This window comes from Eupeodes corollae, chromosome 2 (assembly GCF_945859685.1).
Source record: "Eupeodes corollae chromosome 2, idEupCoro1.1, whole genome shotgun sequence".
NCBI lineage: Eukaryota > Metazoa > Arthropoda > Insecta > Diptera > Syrphidae > Eupeodes > Eupeodes corollae.
Genome location: NC_079148.1, coordinates 61,567,092 through 61,591,286, shown reverse-complemented (window position 1 = coordinate 61,591,286; position 24,195 = coordinate 61,567,092). Strand labels below are relative to the sequence as shown.

The 24,195-nt window shown below is 32.8% G+C and overlaps 1 protein-coding gene across 1 annotated transcript in view; it reads left to right on the top strand.

Moving 5' to 3' along the window:
- The first annotated feature begins 1,352 nt into the window (after nt 1-1,352).
- The window catches only part of LOC129944277 (allatostatin-A receptor), a 412,899-nt gene continuing 390,056 nt past the window's right edge, over nt 1,353-24,195 (top strand). The window contains exon 1 of the mRNA XM_056053612.1: nt 1,353-1,890. The gene's annotated coding sequence lies outside the window, so the exon portion shown is untranslated. The remainder of the gene's footprint in view (nt 1,891-24,195) is intronic.

The following is a 24,195-nucleotide window of genomic DNA, read 5'->3' as shown; positions in this document are numbered from 1 at the left end:
TCCGTTGGTCGGCTGCACGTGGTCTGTTAAGGGACCGAACATTCCACGTACAGATCCGAAGTTCGTTGTCCTTATTTCATTTGCTTGGATTGTCAACAGTAAATCCGTCCGTATCCGAGGTGCTTCGCAACTATGAAAGCTTTAACGTGGCCAGGAAGTCACCCCGACGGCACAACCCCCAACCTCTAGGGCCAGATCCTAAGTATAACTCCAAGGATGGGGAGCCGGATAAAACCGCTCCTTATGGGCCTGGGCTCCAAATAAGTCCTCAAAACTCTTTAAGGTGTTCACTAAGTATTTCATCCTTACTGGAACTGTAGACGCCACCGTTGAGTCCATCTCGGGAATTCCTCCGCTGCCATCTGGACAAGGAGAGGTGCCTTAGTGCCCCTCTCTCGTTTGCTGCTCCCAACAACTTTCCACTGGGGTAAGAACGCAATCTCCAGTTGAAGTACTAGACACCCGATGTTCCCCGCGGGAGGTAAGAGTAGGAGTTGATAGACAAAAGTGGGTTTTGAGAAAAACTTTTGGACGCTTGTGTCCTCTTGAATGTCTACCAATTTTACAAATAAAATTTTTAAAAAAATCGACAAGGCCACGGGTGAGGAGTTATGTGTGGGTTGAATTTCAGCCTCTTTTTACTGTCACTGTAAATATATAGAATATATACAAACAATAAGCAAGTATTCCCTTCGTACTCGAGATTTTAATTAAACATCAACATCGACAGTTTTTTTTACAAAAATTAAAAATTAAAAAAAAATCATTACTTAAAGTGCATTTTCGAAAAATTCAATTGAAAAAATCAACATTTAATTCAAAAAGTAGTTGGACTAAAATTCTTACAATCTTTTTAAACTTTCAAGTTGCCTACATTAATGAATTGAAAATCAACTTTAGTGGTTATGAATTTTGTTTTTAAGATGTCTTGCAAGCTTGCAACATTAATAGTTTTGTGACTTCTTCAGTACTCGATACATTTTTGCTCATATCGTAGGAAGATGCTTTATTGCAGCAACATATTTTTCCCCAGAAAATTCTTATCTTTCTTCAATGAAAAAAGATGACAACAGAATCAACAGTTGTTGATAACGGAGCGAAAATACGAGTTATGTATCCACCTCCAATTCCCCATCTCCCATTCACAATATCCTTCAAAATGCTTTCTCACTTTGGAGACTTTTATACTCAATTTTCTCTCTTGACATGATTCTCTCTCTACTGCGCTCTGAATTAAATTCTCATAGTCAACATCAACACGAAAAACAAAAACAAACATTTTCTTCTCCCGCACTTTCAAAAAGTTAATAGACACTTTTGTATGAAGAAGCAAATCAGTTTTCGTCGATGTTGCAACCGATTCGGTCGTCGTATTTCTATGGTGATTAGAAAAAGAGGCGTAAAATCCTAATAAATCGTTTCATTCGAGCGAGCAATAAGTGAGTGTATATTTTTTAAGGATAAAAATGAAAATAAAAATAAAAATAAAAATAAAAACAACCCATTAAGGTTAAATGGAATCCATGAAGTGAGGGGGTTTTCTTAAGTGATTTACTTGCAAATAATATTCAAATTGAATAATGTAAAAATGTTGCATAAAAACGCGGAAGTCAGTGTATAGCGGTTTTATTTTTTAAATTCAAGTTTTTGTTTTTATAATCTTCGATTTGAAAGTGTTTTGGTGAAGTAGAGTAACGGTTTAGTGAACAAGAAACTTATACAAAAAAGATTTTTTTATTAAATTTAATTTTGTGTTTGATGGTTTCTGAAAAAAAATAATATACGTTTGTGAGTGTAATAAAGATTTGTTTATAAAACAAAAACCATTCATCAAGGATTAAACACCGCTGTTGCATCAAAGGCGAAGGTCGTCCGTCATCTCAGTTAAAGGTGAGCAAGGATCAAAGAACGAATATTTTCTATCTTGTATTGTGAATGTGTCGAATGTTTTTGTTGACTTAAGACTAAAGACTTTAAATTAATGCAGGAAAATTATTTAATATTAATAATGATAAATTGAATTTAAGTCTTTTTTCGGAAAACCTGCAATTCCTGAAAACTGTAGACATGATTACAGGTTTTAATTTTTTTATTGTGAGTCGTATCTTTAAACTGAGAATTTAACAGTTTTATACGATTTTTGTTTGATATTATAACAGAAAAATAGGTAAACATGAAAGGATTACGTAGGAATTATAAACTTTAGTATAATGTAACCCTTTTCAAAGGACAGAAATCCAGAAAGTAGACATTTGTGTCTTTTATTTATTTATAAGACTTTTCAATCTCTTTGGGCAGCAAATACTCTAAAGCTGTTATCTTTTAACTTTCGAAAAACATTGAAAGACTGTTCACTATAAAAATGTGAACAACAAACTTTCTTGGCCTTATAATTTCTCCAAGGGGTGATCACAATTGGCAACAATTTTTTCGAGCAGTTTTTTTTTTTTAAATTTCATGAAAATAATATGGCGTCCATTTGACCATATTTAGAAAATCAGAATTAAAAAAAAATTAAAATGTTGAAAAGCCTCTTCGATAATTTAAGGCATGGTCACATAACTTGAAGAATTTGTCCACCAAACGGATCCGTTCATTACACCTAACAATTGTTCTTTGAGAAGACACTATGTTTAAAATAGAGGCTTCGAGTTTCTTGTAGTGTGTTGACAAAAAGCAAGGAAATGGTAAATATCGTCACGCTCATTTCTGTTACCATAATTGTAAAGGAGAGCTAGATCTGACCGATGCGGAACATAATTCAAGTTCAACCCTTGCTCTGAAAATATCACCTATAGCTCTCACAGAAAGTCTATTATTGAAATAATTTGTTGCATTAGTATTTAAGGAGATGGCTTAGATTTCTATATATTTATCTTAATGACGATGATGATGCTCTATTTAAATGTTGAAGATATATATTTTCACCAACTTTTGCAATAACATTCGAAAAGATATCTTGCCAGTTATCTATGTTAAACTCATTCAGTTCAAGGGAAAAATTATGAAACCGTTCAAGTTGAGTCCATTTCTTGAATGGCGATGCTTCTGTTCTCAGCAGATCCTTGATGATAGATGTGTGAAGATTAGAACTTGGTTTACTCATCTTTCTTTCTAATAATTTCAAATGCAATGCATGCAATTTCAAATTTTTCAATTGCATAGATTGGAGTCGAACTAGGTAACCGAAATAATCTTTTGAAAAAATAGTTGTATCAACTCAAGTTCTTTAAAATAGTTTTTTTTTTTTTTTTGCAAGGGGGAAATCTTCAAAAGACACTTGGCAGTATTCGACGCCAAGTAGTGTGGGACTCTTAACCACTAAAACCACCTCTTCATCAGCACCAATCTTAAAGGATCGACTACAGATTTTTCTTTTTTAACTTTGCACAATCACTTTGGGGAAGCTTAAACTTTCAATACTTTCCCATGTTTGTTTAAGACCATAAGCTCATGAGGCTTGGTTGTTCTTAATCTCCGAACATCGTTTCTTATATTCAAGACGGACTCCATTTCAGAATTAGTATGACTTTGCAGTCTCTGGGTGTGCGGTACAGCGTATTTTTTAACAACTTTTTTAACCATTTCTATTTGTAAGTCACGATGTAAATCGGTATTTCTTATGTACCAAGGTGCATTAACTATTCCACGAAGGACTTTGTTTTTTAATTTTTGGTTGATTTCGGTATTGGTTTTCTTTGTACAGCCCCATAATTGGATTCCATAGGTCCAAACAGGCGTTAGTACTTGATTTTACAGCATTATTTTGTTTTGGATTGATAAATCAGAGTTGTTACCAAGTAACCAGTACATTTTTCTATATTTCAAGTTAAGTTCTTTTCTCTTTTCTTTTTGATGTGCTCTCTTCACTTTAGCAAAAGTTTCCATTATGGTGTGATTACCAACTGGAATATCCCTGGTGTATAGTAAATACAGAGTAGGACCTAGGACACTTCCTTGTGGTACACCGGCTTCTATTTTCTTCAATTCCGAGTATTTTTGATCGTACCCTACTCTAAACAATCGGTTTGAGATGTACGATTTTAATATTTCAAAGTACTGCCTGGGAAGATCCCTTTGCAGTTTGTACTCAAATCCCTCATGCCCAACCTTGTCAAAAGCTTAAGCAACATCTTAGAAAATAGCTGAACATACTTTTTTTTTCTTCTAATGCTTTTTCTATTACGTCCGATATTCTATGAACTTGGTCTATCGGGGAATAGTTATTTCGAAAGCCAAACTGATGGTTTGGGATTAACACTCTTTCTTCTATGATTTTGATAAGTCTCTTTAGAAGCAGTTTTTCAAAAACTTCTGCCATAATTGGTATAAGCGATATTGGTCTGTAAGCCGTCACTTCTGCAGGTGGTTTACTTTGCTTTGGTATGACAATTACTTCAGCAATTTTCTAATGGTGTAGGACATACCGGTGCTCAGAGCATGCATTTATTATATTGGAGTTTTATGAAGGCTTTCAAAGGCATTTCTTTCAAAACCTGAGCAGTAATTAGATCGTAGCCTGGTGATTTTGTATTTGATAGTTGATGTAAACGCATACTTTTTATTTCTTTAAGTCTTACAATTGGTATTTCACTTTCATCTACCTTATCAACAAACTGTTAGCTATTTTCAGCCGCGTTTGATGAGTATGGCTTTAAAACATTCGCAAGATGATCAGCGAAAAGGTTAGCTTTTTCTTTCGGGTTACCGATCCATTTCCCATCTTGAGATTTCAAGGGCGAGTTTTGTAACTGCGGTCTTTTCAGGCGCTTGGCTGCTATCCATAGCGAAAAATCAAAAATCAAAAAAGCATCAGTTGTTAAATTCCTTAGGAATGTACTGAGTGAATAATTTTTGCATTTGTACATTTTTTTTTTTTAAGATTGTTGCTTATAGGGTTAAACGTTGTTTTATCATCTGGAAATCTAGTATTTTGCCATGTTCTTCGAGCTCTTGTTTTCTCTATTATCAATTCTCTTATCTCTTAAGTATATTTTATTTCGTTTTGTCTTCTATTAGAAAATGTTGGAGTACTTTCGTCAGCGGCCTGTTGCACATCAGCAATAAATTGTTTCACTTCATGGTCAATTTACTCGATTGTATCCATGGGAGATCTTAAATTTATAAAACTTAGAAGCCTTTCTCTAAAATCTCTCCAGTTTGTTTTCTTATTTGTATTACTTTTTTTTCTAGTACTTCCGATTCACTTAGTTATAGCATCACTGGAGTATGAGCCGATGACAGGTCATAATTACCTTCGACACTAATGTGATTTCGCTTGATTCCTTTAGCTCCTTCTAAAGTCAATAAAGTCTGGTATTTTGTTAGTATCGGAAGGCCAGTAAGTTGGCGTCCTGGAGGAATAGAGTTCGCAATTGTATTTACGGCCTGCTTGGAAACGTCTTTTGCCTTTTGTTGATATAAGTCTTGAACCCCAAGGGGTGTGTTTCGTGTTGAAGTATCCACCAACAAGAAAGTTATGCCCAAGAAGATCAAATAGATCTGCATAGTTATCTTCGGTTGGGGAGCGACTTGTTGGGCAGTATACAGCTGCTATCTTAAACTCTTTCTTTTTCATACCAATACCAATAGTTGTTGCGTGCATATTTTCACTAGTAAACTTGGATACTGCATAATGTTTTAAGCTTTGTTTTATAAGAATCGCCGATCCAGCTCTTGCCTTGTCAGCTGGATGTGGAGCGTGGTAACATGAATAATACTTTATCTAGACTTGGCCCATTGGAGAAATGAGTTTCGGACACCAGTCAAATATCGATATGTTCTAGATCCATAAAGGTTTTTCATTCGGATGAATGTTGTATAAGACCGCTTGCATTCCATGTAGCGATTTTAAGTGTTCTGTCCATCATTGTTTTTTTTTGTAAGAGCGACTTTTTCGCTTAGCAGTAGTTTGATATTCAAATCCTGTTTATTAATTTTTTGAAGAATAAGTTGTAGCATTTCTTTTATGGAAGTCTCTTTATTCTTCCGCGCATTTTTAACAATCTGAAAATAGGCTTTATTTTAAGCGCTTTCACTTTGAACAGCCTTATTAGACGGTTCCTTCTTAGTATTGTTTCAGTAGTTAAATCGGTATTTTCTGTGTTTCTGGGCTTGTCTTGGAATTTTTTGGCTACTGGGCAGCCTCTAAAGCTTGCCTTGTAAATACCCTGGCAGTTCACCCATTTTGCTTTCTGATCTTTACTCATAGGACAATTTTTAGTTGCTTGATTTCCTTCGCACTTTACACAAGCAAAATCTCGGTTGCAGTATTTTTGGGTATGACCTAAAGCTTGGCAACGTTTGCATTGCGAAACAAATTTGGATTTTCGGAGTGGTTTAATTGTAACAGATATGCCCAAGATTAAAGTGTGACCAAAAACTTAAATACCTAAGACAAGCAAGTGTTAATGTTTGCTGGGAGATCTCAGTATTTAGATCCTAGGTCTATGTTCTTGTTTGGGAAGAAAGTTGGCCACATTAAGTTGAAAGCAAGTTTAGCTTCTTTACTCTTACGCTGAACATGTTTATTGAAGCTACCGTTAGCAGACATCAACACTCCTTCCTTCTACAACTCCGTGCATCAAATACAATTATCTTTGTTTTCTCTGAGTTTTGATGATTATTAGCTGGAGAGATGATGGGTCATCTGCTAGCATAATTAAGTCATCCCCGTACAGAAGTACTTTGATACGAATATCAGAAAATCTCCACCGGTAAATTATGTGAAATATCAAAATGTAAAGTAAAGGGCAAATAAAATAGGACTGAGAGTACACCTTTGGGAAACACCTGCAGTCGTTTGAAACCAATTTGAAATCTCGGCCCTATCCCAAACTGTCGCATAAGTTTTACATACTCATTTATCGTAGATATTTAGAAATTTTCTAGATATATCAAGTGAGACCATTTTCTAAATGAGAGCTTCTCGTTTGACGGTATCAAATGCAGCTTTTAATTCGACAAAGCAAGCATACATAGATCTTCTTTTTCTTTTGGATAAATTTGTTAGCAATGCTCGACAAAGCAAAAATATGGTCAACCGTTCAAAAGCCCTCTCGAAAAACAGCTTGAAACATACTTAAGCGATTGTTTGATTCTACCCAATTGATACGACTTATGTATAGGATCCTCGCAAATACATTTCTAATGGAATTTAATATTGATATACCTCTGTAATTCTCAGGTAAACTAGCATCACTTTTATTAAAGATTAAAAATATAACAGCTTTTATTAAGCTCGTGGGAACACAAGTGGAATCGTACAAGTTGTTCTAAAAGGAAAAAAGATATTGCTTGTATTCAACGGGAATGCTATCAATTCCTTGGGACTTATTGTTTTTTATATTAAAAACAGCAAGTTCCAGTTCATCAAGGACTGTTACAGAATTAAGCAAATCATCGTGGCTGGGCAAGTATAATGAATTGAGTGCAAGTTATCTTGACATGTCAACAAGGATCAGAAATGGGATGCCAGAACTTCATCTTGTAATACACTTAAAGACACGATTGTTTCTACCAACTTCCGAAAACAATACTAAAAATTCTTTGAATCCTCACACCTTTCTAAACTGGTCGCTTAATTAAGTGTGTAATTCAACTTTGTTGTTGTGTTTTCTTTCAAAGGAAGATGCACAACTATGGTGTTTTCGTTGGCCTTGCCTGACAGCAGCTCAATTAGAGACTCCAGAAGCTGACATATATTCGTCATTTTGATTAGTTTGTCATTTAAGCGTGCATTTGTGGCTTTAAGAGAAGTAATTTTTGTCTCAAGTGATGATGTATCCGTTTTAATTACTATATTTTTTAACTTATCATCTAGCAATGTGTTGAATTCTTGAACAGATAATTTGCCTACTTCGGTATTAATTTCTTTTATGCGAGTTATTTCTGATTCCGGTGAAAGTTCGGTTGATTTCCTTTTTTTCTTATTGATACATTTTTAAAAAGGGCCGTCTTCTTGTTGTTTTGGTTTATATGATATAGACCAAATAATAATTAAAATCAATTTTAATAATAATTATGAATTGATTACCCGTGTTTTGTTGCAAAATCTATCCACAGTATAGTAGGATTTTACACGAATAACAAAAACAATATCCATAGTATGGATAACACCGATAAAAGTTAGAGTAGAATCTTAATATGGATGCCTTCTTTCACATTTATACGAGTCTCGAATGGATCTTATATGATTTCGTTCTCAAATGTTGGTACGATTGATATTGCATTTTTATCTTGATGGCTGTGTTCGTTGAATAGTTGGAATCATGTGTGTTTTCCATTGGGGAAAAAATCAATCTATTAATGTTGATATTATTTAGTGTTGTTAATAAAAATGGAATAACTGGGCTTATTTTGCAGGAATATAAAAGTTAATTTTTAGTTTTTCTATGTTTCCACCAAAGGTTTATCGCAGTGAAGATTTAAAAATGAGTAAATTTGACAGCACTTTCTAAAATGCATGTTTTGTATCTTTCTTATGAGGTGCATGTTAGATAGTTTGATTCGTGTTAAACAATGAAAAACTGAAAAGTTCAGCACCATATAAGAATATGCTACTTACTTCATGTGCATTTTTTTTAATTTGATTAAACCAAAATTATATTTTTTGTACACAAACATGGAAGTAAACAGACCATAACGCATTATCTGTAAAACCAATTCCTCCACACAAGTTTTTCTTTGCAAATTTTGAGTGGCAAATCAAGCTCATTTCAACTTGATTCAGGTATATAAAGAATTGAGGCAACCTTCAAGCACGCTTCAACACCACATGTTAATGTAGTAGTCTACGAACAAACCCCCTGCTTAAAGTAATTGTTATTGTTGTGTGTTTTTTTTTATTATTATTCTGACAGATCTTCTTTCAGCTGTACCAATTTTTAAATACAAAAATTTAGGTCACCAAATTGATGTAAATTACACAGATTTTGCGAAAGCTTTTGATAGAACAAAATCATACAATTTTGTTGAGAAAATTAATTTCCTTTGGTTTCCATTCAAATATTTTAAAATAAATGGACGCTTACCTCAAAAACGTAATCAATAATTTGTAAGAATTGAAAATATGGTTTCAAGTCCAGTTTTGGTAACCTCAGGTGTTCCCCAAGGTAGCAATCTTGGGCCACTTCTTTTCCTATTTTGTATCAATGACTTACCTGATATTTTCAAAAATTCTGTTCAACTTCTATTTGCTGTTGAAAAATTATCTTGGTAAATTATCTTAATGGTGTTCTGTAAACCAATTGTATTTAAATGGCTCTAATGTCTTTTCCAAATTCTAAAGTTCAAAAAAATTCGGGGGACAAATACTTTATTTGCTTCTTAGCCAGGTAAAGTTTTGTATTGCTTCTTTCGTGGTATTGTCTCAATAATCAGGGGTTTTTTCATAAATATTATCCAGGGAAGTGCGGTCAAGCCTCTATTTATTGGCTTCAAACATGTTTGGCAGAATAACCCGGAAAATTTCATAAGCGTCAATTCTCTTTAGGATAACAAAATAAATTGTTTTCTTGTCATACACAAAAATTTTCCAATTGAATCATTTTCCAGTTTTTCCTTTTTCAACACACCAAGTGTTTTATGGTTGTCAGTATTTAAAAAAAAAAACTACTTTATATAATTATGCAAAAACTTTCAGTCTGGAACATATTTAGGGATTAAAATGTCACGGACCCTAACTAATGGAACAAAGATGAAGTCATATTCATAAAACCTATGAAAAGTTCATGTGATGGCCTTTGAAAAATTAGAATTCCATCCCATTGGAGTTACATTGAAAGCAACCGAAATTTTGAAAATTTGTGGTAGTGAAGCTTGAAATCCCACGGGTGTAGTGCCAAGTTGAATATACATATGACGATGGGGGAGAACGAACCCTCATATCTATGTAAGTTACAAGTCAAGCATCATTTGATCCCCTAATATTATTGATATCCCTAAGTTAACAAAAAAGTAACTCCAAATTCATGAAGTATTTCAGAACTTCTGTTATTTTGTTAATCGATTCAAAGCCTCAACACAAAAACGAAGTTTCTCTTTTTAAATGTGAATGTTCGGCTACGTCCCATTGGTATTGGTCACTTTGAGACCTTTTATCAAATGAAAATTCTTTTAGAATTGGGGTATTTTTCTATGGACCTTGTTGAGTATTTTAAATTAAAAAAAATTCTGGTAAAGTTATACACATTTTTGGTTTTAATTTGAAAGTTCATTATAGTAGAATTATTTCTTTTCTTGTCTTAAATATTTTAAAAATTTAAATTTAAATTGCTTCTCAAAGGAATTTAAGTTTTGCTTAAAGTGTAAATATCCAAAAATGTTTTTCCTAAAAATTAAACGGTGGACCTTGAACCTTTTTCCAAACAATCGCACTTTGATTGACCCCAATTAACAATTTAAAAGAAAAAACTTAGTTACCCAAGCTTCTTTGTAGCATCTTATGATAATCAGCCTATTTACATAAATAATTGAAAATAACAAATTTACTAAAGGTAAAATAGGACCAGAAAAGAAAAAACAAAAAAAAAATGTCTACCCTCATATTAGAATTGCTGAAAACTTTTAATTTTAATTTTAAGGGTTTTTTTTTTTTACTTTAAAGATATCTTGTGATGGTTTTTTGTACGAGGCTGAGGCAGAGTTGGTGTCCAGGGTTCTTCCAAAATAAAGTAAAACAAAAATACGGTTTTAGGGTTAAGCAACTTTATTTTTATAAATTTCAATCGTTAGACTCTTGGAACTAAAATATTTAATTTCTTCACAACTTAAACCAACAATTTATTGCATATAATTTACAAATTATATATAAGTGTTAAATAAGTAAGTATTTCTTAGAATTCAACTGTATAATTCTTACGGCAGTGGTTCGGAAATTGAAACTTATGCCTAAATGACGTTAAAGAACGGTTAGCGGAGAACTAGCCACGATATTAGGCGTGTTTGAGTTACTCTTAGTTACCACTTTATAATTGGTTCCGATTGCATTTCCTGTCTCTAGCACGAAACTAGGTAAAAAAACATGCGGCCTACAAACTTCTCCATCTAGCTCGGTCCCTAGCTAGAAGTCTTCAGTTTCGCGCTCCAAAGTTGGAAAAGGTCACTTTCCACTTGTGCGTGTCACCTGGTTCGCGGTCTTCCTCTACTGCCCTGTCCTGTGGGTTTGAATTTGAAGACTTTCCGGCCGGAGCATTGGTTTCCATGCACTCTACGTGAATCAGGCTTAAAAGCTGTCACTTATTCTTTCTCTTCTATAGTTTACTGCTATTTTTTATAAATTGTGCTAGTTGTTGCCAGTTTTTCCCATTTAAAATCGCTAGAAGATCAACTCCTTCTAAAATACTTTTTTGCCATATTTGTCTTCGGATTTCTGCCAGAGTTGGACATTTTGCGATGAAATGAACTATATTTTCCATTTCGTTGGTATTGCACATGGAGAAAATCAGAGCTAAGTCATTGCGGTGCGGTATGAAGTTTAAAGATATAAACTCTCCTCTTGCTCGGAGGAGGAAAGATATTTGTTCACAGCTAAAATTGCCATTGAAATAGTTGCCCTGTCGTATTGGAGCTTTTAATATATTTTTCTGTGAAGTGAGATTGCTTTGAAATGGAGGCCTTCCAGTAAAGGTTTCCATTCTGTTACATTTTCCAAAGTCAAGCTGGAAGGTATTTCGCCCGAGTCTGCTAAATTTTTCCATTCTTCAAACCATGAACTTTGGGACCTTATGACTGATATTGCAATCTTCATAGCAATTTTATCGGTGTGGCTGTTCATCAGTTTAACAATGTAGTTGAAATGTAATATAAGTGATTTTAGGTACAATGGTGATAACCCAGTTTCGATAAGAAGCATAAAGGTTGTCGTTTTGAAAAGAATCGGAGGAGTTTTTCAGTGGCGCCTGCCCCATGCAGCATACAACATGATGGACTGAGACGTTGCGGTAAACACTCAATATTTCGTGCTGAATGAGAGATCCGAATTTCCGTAAATATTTTGCCATACTTTACCAACAGAGTTTTTGGTAGCCGATAGCTTTTTCTCAAGGTGCTTTTCGGAATTCCGGTTGCTCGTTACAGTAAAACCAAGGTATTGGTATTCTTTGACATTTTCAATTAATTCTTCACCTGAGTACCATTTCTCATTTACAGCCAAAGGTCCACTTCCTCTCCGAAAGACCATTGTTTTTGATTTGTTGAGATTTACAGTAAGGTTCCACTTAAAGCAGTAATCCCTTAATTTATTGATCCCTGTGATTCCGATAGGAGAAGAAGGTCGTCTGGATACGTAAGTATTTTAATAGGGAACCCATCGATTGTTATGCCACATGGCAATTAAAATAGTGAGGGGCTGAAATTACAACCTTGTTTCAATCCAGCGAACGCAAGAAACGTCTCTGACAAATTTTGACCATCCCATACCTTTTAGCTTGTTTTTTTGTAAATGTTTTCAATCAACCTTCCAAATTTAAGAGAAATCCCGTCTCTAAACAGCTTGTAATTTGGGGCTTTTCTATCGATAGAATCGAAAGCTCCTCGGAAATCGACGAAAAAAGGTGCATAATTTTTTGCACCTACGATGATATAATTCAGCAATGTTCGACAACCTAAAGATGTGGTTCACTGTAGAATATCCTTTCCTGAACCCAATTTGTTCTTCACTGAGAAGGCGCTTACTTTCGACCTATTTTCTGAATATTTGAAGCGAAGAGTTAAGAAAATCCTTTAAGGATTCTTATTGATCTCCAATAATCCGAAGAGTTTCTGCAGACAGCTATACTTTCTTCTTGTTTCTTCAAATAGTTCGATTTTTTGGCATTGCAAATAGCTTTGAAGGCTCTATTAGCAGTAATGTAGTCGGCTTTTAAAGAAATGGTATTGAAGTTTTGGTACAAGTTTAAAAACGCAAAAGATTTTTTCCTTGCAGACTCTCAGTCCTTATTATACCACTGGGATTTAGCTTTGGAGGGAACTGGTATAGCTTGATGTGTAATGGCTGTGGATGTTATGATGTTCTCCAAAACTTCTATCGTCAAATTGTTATCCTTTATTCCTTGTACTGTCATATTTCGGTTTAAACTGATTTGATACGCTTCAACTCGATTTTTGTTCCATTTCAGTCTTGGAAGAAGGCAATATTGTGTTTCTAGTTCGTTTTCTGATTCTGAAGTAGTCAAAGTGGTGACCAATGGCATATGGCCGGAGTATATCTGACTGTGCACCTCGAAATCATGTTTTCTTGCCGCAAATTAATTTTGTATTTAGAAAAAAGTACACTAAATCCATCCGGCCTTCCTCACATTAATCCACTTTCTTCGTTTTAGTAGAAATAATGATCATCAATGTGCAATTTATCGTCCTGACAGGCTGATTTTGAGATTCGGGCTTTGATGCTTCACTTCTCGGTTTAGCTTTAGCACATTCCCACTGGATAGTCCTTGTGAATGGAAATGCCAGTATTTGCAAGTTTTTTTCCTTGACATAATATGTCATGTGCTTATTTCCCATTTGCCACCTAGACACGGTACGAACGCCGATTTGAGGCCTTGGTGTTGAGCTCTTGGAAGTGGTCGAAGTTGGGCCATTTATCAAGCAGTTACGGTGTTTGAAGGCACTCCTTTGGATTGTCACTATTTATGATCGGAAGATGGAATATGATGTTCCGGTCTCGCATCTGCAGATCAGAAACTTCAAAACGCCTCTCGAGCTAATCGCATCTGGTTTCTTAAATCTTAACCTGTGCCTGTAGATTTGCATTGCTTTCTAGCAGATGTTTTAGTTGTGAGATTACGGGTTCGAGATCCAAGTTTTGAGCGATCATCAAGAATTTTAGTAAAATCCTCTAGTGACAAAATTTCCTATGGAGCTCATGTTTGTTTTGTTTTTCTTTGTGTAGATTTTATTACTGTCGTATTCCGGTGATATTTCAGATCAATTTCTTTTATTCGTTGGTTTTGAAAAGATATTTTGTCGAAAATCAATTTTTACCAACTCTTGTTAATTTCTTTAGATTTTAATTTTTTTCTAAAAATACTGTAATTTCGTTTTTTTTTTTTCCCAAAACTTAACTGAATGTTGACAATAATATTTCTTATAAGATTAAATTATTTAAAAGCCATAATCTTAATTTTTTAAAAAGATATTTGAGTCGAAAATGAATTACCAGCTTAGAGTAATTTAAAAAAAAAAAAAAAACTATCAATTCGATTTTCAAAATTTTATAAGATGTTTGAAAACGTTATTCTGCGTTGCACAAAAGTGTTCAAGCGTATGTACACACGCATTCATATGACGTCTCTCTAAAAATCTTTTATTTCGACTCTAGGGACCTTGAAACGTCGAGAAATGTCAACATTTTCAATTCGACAATAACTTTCTATGGGAAGTAAAAAATCCCTAAATAAATTTCGTAATAAAATGGCATATTTAAAATAATAATTTATGGAATGAAATGAGAAAAACACGATTAATTGGAAATAGTAAATTATTAATTGATTCCTGTTTTGATATTGAAATATTTTTGCTTGTTTTTTGAGAAAAAAAAAATATTTGTGTGTAACTTTAAAGGTTTTTACAGTTGTTGAAATTGTATAAAATTGGTTATTAATACTGTTTTTTCCATCTACAAATTGCATTGACTATGGCCATCGTGAAATTTCCAAAGAGGTGTTATAATTTAAAATCCTTTAAACTAAATTACACACCATTAAACTATTTGGAATATCTTGTTTTTATAATGAAAATAAAAACAAAACATACATTTTCCAATTTTTCATTATTCAATCGGATTCACCTGAATATTTCATTTAATTTACCTTGAATTATTTTAAATCCTATTTTTTTCTCCAAATAAAAATAATAATTTATCAGTATTTTTTAAATTTCAAAAATGTCAGCAACATTTTTTAGTGAATTTTATTTATAACACAATTTTTATGAATTTTCAAACAATTGTTTTAATACGATGCTCAGCAGTATATTATTGAATTACATACCTTAGAATTATTTTTAATCTTCTTATTTCCAAATAGAAATGTAATACTTTTTAGAATCTACATATTTTTGAAATTACATTCTCAACAAAACATTTGGTAGAATTTTATTTACATTTATTGTTATTTTATTGAATTTTAAAACAATTGTTTTTATCTGTTGATTAGCAGAAAACAGATTTTTTCACATGAAAAGGTTTAACTGATGATAATCTTAGATCGGATATTTTCATTCTAAAAAGAGCACTTGAAGTTATGATATGCCTTACCATTTTTTAAAGCTTACAGAAAATAATTATCATTTTTATGTACATACGTATTTGATATTTGGAAGTTTAGGTTTCTAAAGAATTTCACCTTAAAAAAAGAAATTCTGAATCTCAATGTTCGGTTTATTATATTTTTTAATAAACAATAATTATTTTTGGATTCTTTTCTATATGGACCAACATTTTTTATTTTCCAAAACAACGGTAGCTAGAATAAATAAGGGCTTAAGATCCAAATATTTTATATTTCTCAGATCTCAGAGATTTCCTTATTCTCTAAAATACTAACCAGATTAAACAGAAATCTGAGAACAGCGATTTTTTGTTTTGATTTCTCAATTTTTGACAAAATACATTTTCTTTAGAACAATCGCTTAACGTTTTATGAGTTCTTATGCCAAAGGATTGGCAGTTAAAAATAAAATTGATAAGATAGATAGATAGATAGATGTTTTTTATTACTTAAAATTGTTAAATACAATAGTTTCCGTTACAATTGAATAACATTTAAATTTGGTAATAAAAGTGTTTTGGCGGTGGCAATGCCGTCTGCCAGATTGACTATGTGTTTTCAAATTGTGTATAAAGAAAATGTTTACTATTTAACAAAATGTAAATGAACAATTGCAAAAATTATATAAATATGCAAATAGGGCTTTCAGTTTAGCTAAAACAAAAATAAATTACTTAATAGATAATACATAATTTTTAGGACATATGGATTAACAGCTTTTAGTTTGGCAAATACAAAAATAAAAATAAAATAGAGTAAAACTTGGTTTCAAGATTACAAAAAAAGAGCTTTTAGTTTGGCTAAAACAAAAATACGGGTTTTTGAACCCATTAATTTAAGCATTATGTACAGACTTTTAGTTTAGTTAAAACAAAATTTTAGTTATTTAAAATAATAAGACAAAAAAATAGATAATATACTAGTAATTATAAAAACATGATATATAATTGTACTGTTTTTAATTTAAGTATTAAGAAAATTCTGTTATAATCATTTCTCTGTAACAGATTGATTTTTCAAGATAAATGGTTAGGTTTTTCCAATTTTCACCGTTTAAAATTGTTAACGTTTGCTCCATAGTTAAAGTTGGTTTCCCGAAGTAGAGGACTCTAAGTTCTTTATAGACTGGGCAAATTGATAAAAAATGAAAAGTATCCTCTTTTGAATTCAAATTACAAAGGGTGCAATGTGTAGTGGGTGAACCCTTATAGGGTGAGCCGTTTAAATTAAGTTGCTCACTTCTTGCTTTACAGATTAAAGAAATTTCCTTTGTACTGTATTCATCACTAAAATAGTTATTTAAAATATTGTGATTTAAATCGGGGTAAATGACTCTGTTGATTGAAGATGACATTTTTTGTAAATTTTCATTACAACGAAGTGTGGAATTGAGCTAAATTTTCAATATACTAACATAATCTTGCTAAAAGAACAACTCTACGGGTTATTACAGGCTGTCGACATCTACGTAGATGTCGACAGCCTGTAATAACCCGTAGAGTTGTTCTTTTAGCAAGATTATGTTAGTATATTGAAAATTTAGCTCAATTCCACACTTCGTTGCCCATTCTCTCCATTCTCCTATCCACTCCACTTTGTTATCGATGATGTACTTTGCTATTGACAATTGAATTCTATTTGGTGTATATGCCAGTACTTTCAAAATGTAGTCAAAGTGGAGTTTTAGAGTATGAATAAAAAGAGCAAGAAGGCCGGTTTCAAGTGTAAGAACATAGTTTGGAATATTGGATGGTAAGAAGAAAAGCCGTTTGAGAAGTAACGTTGAAGTTTTTCTACTTCTTCGTGTGACTGATATCCCCATGTTTGACAACCGTAGCACATAGCGGAACACATTACAGCATAAAATACCTTGTACTTGGCTGAGGTTGGTACATCTTTCCATGACGCGTTAATCATACTTTTTGATGCAATCAGTTTTTTTTTCGAGATGTGAGGTTAGCTTCATATTAGATTTCAAAAGTATTCCAAGGTATTTGTATTCTGTCACTATTTCAATGGCTTCACCATTAAAGAACCACTTTTCATTCGATTTAAGTTTTGATTGTATATTTCTTACTATCATTACTTTAGATTTTTCTAGATTTACCGTTAATTTCCAGACTCTACAAAAATCAACTAGCTTATTTATCATAAGTTGTAAACTTTGAGGCGATTTTGCTAAAAGTACAATGTCATCTGCGTACATGAGTACCTTAACGTTTAGACCTGCAAAACTTATTCCAGCGGGCAGATACATTGATATATCATCAATGAATATAGCAAAGAGAACTGCACTTAAAAGACAACCTTGTTTGACACCAGATGTAGTCTCAAACCATTCAGACATATCTTTTCCATCCCAAACCGCTGAGCGAGTATTTTTGTACATATTTTTCAAGACCAAAAGAAGTTTCGTCGACAGTCCTTTTTGTGATAGCTTATAAAATAATGCTTGTCGGTCTATCGAATCGAAAGCAGCTTTAAAGTCCACGAAAAATATGTACAAACTTCTTTTTTGCCGAAGGAAATACTGCGAAATTGAGTTTAATGTAAAAATGTTATCAACTGTGGAGTAGCCTTTACGAAAACCTGATTGGTATTCACTAAGCACTTCATTATTTGCTAACCAAATGTTGATGCGACTAAGGAGTACAGATGCAAATAGCTTCGCAATAGAATTCATAAACGATATCCCTCTATAATTATTTGCTAGGTTAACATCGCCTTTTTTAAAAATTGGATAGACCAGAGAATCTTGAAAAGCTTGTGGAACCTTTCCGGTATTGAAAATATTATTAAAAAGGTGAAGAATTTCATATACAAAATCAACAGGCGCATTTTTGTAAAACTCATTGCTTATTCTATCAGGACCTGGGGCTTTGTTGTTCGCTGCGTAATGGATTGCAGTTTGGATTTAAATTATTGAAATTTGACAATCGAGAGTTTGATCTAAAATTAAAGGTTCCGCAAAAGAAAAATGATTCGAGATTGGATCAGGATTGAGTAAATTTTTGAAATAATCAGCTAGACAACTCGCTTTCAAGTTTGTTCCGCAAATAAGCTTAGATCCTTTCAATTCTTTTATATTATTCCAGAAACTTTTACTATCTTTGATCATTGAAAGTTCGTGTGCTACTAATGTATAATATTCCTGGCGTTTTGATCTGCACAAATCCTTGTAAGCTTTATTTGCTGAAATATACTGTTTGGTGGCTGTTTCATTTAAATTTTGTTTTCTTGATTTCTTTAAAAGATCGAAGGAATTATTTCTTGCATTCAAACAGTCCTTATCAAACCATTTTTGTTTGAAGTTGACAATTTTTCTGTTGTTTCTTATATAGGTAGCAACTTTTATACATTTACAAAGAGAGTCTAGTCTTGAACTTGTATCGAAAACTAAAGAAGTATCAGTTAGTTTCTGAAGTTCATGCAAAATTTTTGTTTGGTAGTTTTCTTTTTTACTTTCTTTCCAAATAATTTTGGGTGGTAGGGTGATTTCTGAGTAGTTTGAGTTTGAGATTTTATTTAGTGTAAATTGGACAACCAAGGGCATGTGATCAGAGAAAATCTGTGACTCAACGAAAATACGATTTCTCCATTCCGCTGATGCAGTACAAAAGTCAATCACTGATTTTCCCGCTCCCCCTATAAAAGTAAACTCCCCATTACTATCATGATTGGAGCAACCGTTAAGGATAAACAGATCATGTGTTTGGCATAAATCTAAAAATAGACGTCCATTTTTGTTAATTGTTTTATCTTTAGAAAATCGGCTTTCAAGAAACTGGGAAGGTATTGAATTCAGAAAATTGATAACAAGAACAAATATTCATAGATTATTTCACATGAAGTGTATTTTGTTTACATTTTCGTCAGACTTTGGGTGGTGCCTGATGCTTTTGATCGCTAAAAATTAACTTTACTCACTTCTTTGTTTAAACGTCAAATTGGCTTCAAAGGACTAAACTTATCATATGCCCGACCATAGAAGATGTTCATCACACATTTATTAAATACCAAAAAAAAAAAAATGAAAATTGTTGCTATCAAATTGCATGTTTTAAAAAGTCAATTTGCACATCGAAATGTACTTAAAAAATAATACAACATAAATTGATTGACAAATATTTCAAATTTGAAATATGATTGAAATCATTTTCAGTATTTCACATTTCCTTTGATTAAAAGAAAAAAAAAAACTTCTGTAAATCATGGACAAAAAAACTTAAATTTTGGATTTTGATTTAATTTTGAGGAAAAGTAGATAACCCAGTTAAAGTGTATTTCTTAAGAAACGTTTAACATTTTGTGTAAAAAAAAAGATGGGTTGCGACCCACACTGATAATTTCCCATCCCGTCTGTCGATTTGGTTTGCTTAAAAAGTTTGTATATGTTTAGTTCTTTTTAGAATTATTATCTGTAAAACATTATTTATTTGTAGTCGATATCTCTACTGGTTCTTGAGCTATAATTCAAGAAAAAAAACTTCCCAAACGTACGGACTTACGGAAGTACGAACGTACGTACACACGCACGTACAGACATCTGCCTTAAAATATTTTATTTAGACTCTAGGGACCTTGAAACGTTAAAAAATTTAAACATTTTTAATTTTAAAAATCGGACCGGTTTCAATAACTTTCTACGAGAAGTTTACAACTTATTATAAATTTAAACGAAGAAACTTAATTTCTGAATGGTACACTGTGGCGTATACGTGCTTTTTTATTTTGGTAGTATTCTTGGGCATCGTCGTAAGGTCTCTTGTCTGACCCTTTTTTTATCGTTATTTTAACGCTTTATGATCTAGTGAAATAGCCAGTTGCATTCTTCCCCTTAAACAGTTCAACCGTAATACTCGGGCTTCTAAGAATGCTCATCAGTATCCCCTCGAGCCCAACTGCGGTCGTACTGTCAAATACAGAGATTCGTTCTTTAGCCGTACTGCGCGAATGTGGAATGCCTTCCCACACTCTGTCTTTCTTAGTCATTGCAATATTCAGGAATTCAAAACAAATGTTCACCGACATCTTCTTTTAAACCCTCTCTCCTCTTCTTAGTGCTGACACTGTGCCTCTGCATAATAAGGGTAGTAACATCCCCTTGAGTGTGTGTTTATTATAAAAAAATACGACGTCATGTGCTTTTCAATACTTATACAATGCATTTTGTAAGTGTTACTATCTTTTAATGATTACATAAATCTCCCCTCCCGCTTTTGAGTAGTATACCACCTACTTCTACTATGGTGTAAGATTTATGTTTATTGGAACTAGAACAAGCAATATTACGATACTATTTTTGAAGCTTCCCAGACGAGATCGAGATGAGACTGTATATTCTGTACTTCGTCGGTCTTTTCAAGATTTACAAATGCAAAAGTGTGTTGGGTTAATATACAAAATACACTTCTAAAAACGTGCAAAAGCTTTAGAAACGCCACTAACTTTAGGTACGACTTCGATGTATAAAGGAACTTCTTAGAAACTGAATTTTGTTTACTTGTCCAGAAAAGGGTGATTTCAGCACTTTCTGATAAAATGTAAAATGTCGGTTGAGTTCATTTCAGAATAGCAAACACTGTTGAATTCCGTTCAATATGTCAAAAATTATTAACTTCAAACATTTACAATTTTCAACTGGCTTCATTTTCCGAAGTTGGCATATGAAAATATTTAAAATATTAGAAGGTGTATATTTTTCATATGTATACAAATTTATGAATTCAAATTGTCTGTAGACACAACATCCAACTGTTGAGCTCCGTCTTTGTTTTTCGTCACACGTACTGTCTTTCATCGCTCCCAAAAATTGTATATTTCGACTCATCAGAAAAAAAAGACAAACACTTCCGAAATAAATGGTGTTTTTTCTCGGCACTGTTCTAAGATTTTAATTCGTGCGAAGCGAATTGACACATTTGGTCCCCTTTATTTAAATCAGATACCTTGACATTTTGGTTACATTTTTATTTGATATTGCTTAAAACGTTGATTATAAAATAAAGTCACTTTATAACACATAACTTGATCTCCTGAAATTTTTTCTGTACTTTAAAAAGTTAAAGTTTTGTGTGTATTTTTGATTGTTATGCTATCAAGGTCAACAAGGTTTTGTTAAGTTCTTTAAATATAAATAAATTTTTAAACCAAAACCTTACAAAATTAAATACAATTAAAAAATTACATTTTCCAACACATTTTTCATCCACCATATGTTTTCATTGTCAATTGGGGCTACCTTAAAATTGCTTGATTTTAAGATTTGATGAATTTGGAGAATTTTGGATTCAAATTTCAAATTACATCTAAAAAAGTAAAAAGAAGCTGGGATGCTACTCACACCGATAACTTCCCATCCCGTCTGCCCGAAAAAAGTTGTCAGTTGAATTGTTTTAACAAACTTTTAATTACCAACAAAATTTTGCTAGTGGCGAAATTGTTTTATTTCAAAATCTATTCTTGTAAACGAGATTTTTATTTAAAAAACACTTTTTTACCAATTTTAGAAGCTTTTGCATTTTGTGTGGATTTTATTTTTTTATGAAAAAAATGACTGTTGGATTTTTATAAAAAAAATTTACAAAATGTTGAAAACCATATTTCTGTGAGATAAAATAAATTGGAACCAATATTTTTAGTTTTTGCAAAAATGCTTGAGTCGAAAGTAAATTTTTACCAAGTTTTAGTAATGTTTTTTTTTAGGTTTTTATTTTTGGTAAGAAAATGTCAATTCACTTTTTCTTAATATTTTACTGAATGTTGCAAACAATAGTTTTTATAAATAAAATTGAAGCCAAAATTTTAAATTTTTCAAAAGATATTTGAGTCGAAAATCAATTTTTACCAACTGTTAGTACAAATTTTTATTTGGGTTTTCATTTTTTTAAAAAAAGCTGTCAATTCGATGTTTCTCAAAATTTGACCCGATGTCAAAAACGTTATTTTTAGTTCAATAAAATCAGTTTGGAGAGTGAATCATCTTTTGTTCGCTTTTTTTTTGACAGGACGAAATCTTAAAAAGACACTTGGCAGTATTCGACGCCAAGTAGTGTGGGACTCTTAACCACTAAAACCACCTCTTCATCAGCACCAATCTTTTTTGTCTTAACTTTGTACAATCACTTTGGGGGAAGTTTAAACTTTTAATACTTTCCCATGTTTTTTAAGACCATAAGCTCATGAGGCTTGGTTCTTCTTAATCTCTGAACATGGTTTCTTATATTCAAGACGGACTCCATTTCAGAATTAGTATGACTTTGCAGTCTCTGATTATTGAAATATTGTTAATCTTTTTATTTGTAAGGTTTATATGTGAAGACTTTGTTTCATTGATTTGATACGACATTCTTCGGTCCAAGCTCTCACTGTGTCGATGGAATTTTGTAGTTTTGCTGCTGCCTAAGAGACACATTTGTCGGGAACCAAAATTACGGTATCATCTGAAAAAGTAGCCATTATGATTACCAACTGGAATATCCCTTGTGTATTGTAAATACAGGGTAGGACCTAGGACACTTCCTTGTGGTACACCGGCTTCTATTTTCTCCAATTCCGAGTATTCTTGATCGTGCCTTTCTCTAAACAATCGGTCTGAGATGTACGATTTTAATATTTCAAAGTACTGCCTGGAAAGATTCCTTTGCAGTTTGTACTCAAGTCTCTCATGCCAAACCTTGTCAAAAGCTGAACAACATCTAAGAAAATAGCTGAACAAACATGTTTTTCTTCTAATTCCTTTTCTATTACATCGAATATTTTATGAACTTGGTATCGTCGAATGGTTTTTTCGAAAGCCAAACTGACAGTTTGGGATTAACCTTCTTTCTTCTATGATTTTGCTAAGTCTCTTCAGAAGCAGCTTTTCAAAAACTTTTGCCATAATTGGTATAAGCGATATTGGTCTGTAAGCCGTCACTTCTGTAGGTGGTTAACATTGCTTTGGTATGACAATTACTTCAGCAATGGTGGTGCTGAACAAACCATTTATTATATACTGGAGTTTTATGAAGGCTTTCAATATCATCTCGTTCATAACCTGAGCAGTAATTAGATCGTAGCCTGGTGATTTTTTATTTGATAGTTAATGTAAACGCATACTTTTTATTTCTTTAAGTCTTACAATTGGTATTTCACTTTCATCTATCTTATCAACAAACTGTAAGCTTTTTTTAGCCGCGTTTGATGAATATGGTTAAGCCATAAACATTCGCAAGATGTTCAGCGAAAAGTTAAGCTTTTTCTTTCTTGTTACCGATCCATTTCCCATCTTGAGATTTTAAGGGCGAGTTTTGTAACTGCGGTCTTTTCAGACGCTTGGCCTGATTTTCCATAGCGAACAATCGGTTGAAGCATCAGTCGTTAAATTCCTTAGGAATGTTTTGAGTGAATCATTTTTGAATTTGTAAATTTGTGTTTTAAGATTGTTGCTTATACGATTAAACGTTGTTTTATCATCTGGAAATCTAGTATTTTGCCATTTTCTTCGAACTCTTCTTTTTTCTATTATCAACTCTCTTATCTCTAAAGGATATTTTATTTCATTTTGTCTTCTATTAGAAAATGTTGGAGTACTTTATTCAGCGGCCTATTGCACATCAGCAAAAATAGTGTTTCACTTCATGGTCAATTCGTTCGATTGTATCCATGGGAGATCTTAAATTTATAAAACTTAAAGCCTTTCTCTAAAATCACTCCAGTTTGTTTTCTTATTTACAAGCTTTGGATTACTTTTTTTTAGTACTTCCGATTCACTTAGTGATAGAATCACTGGAGTATGATCTGATGACAGGTCATAATTACCTTCGGCACTAATGTGATTTCGTTTGATTCCTTTAGCTACGAAAAAGTCAATAGCGTCTGGTATTTTGTTAGTATCGGAAGGCCAGTAAGTTGGCGACCTGGAGGAATAGAGTTCGCAATT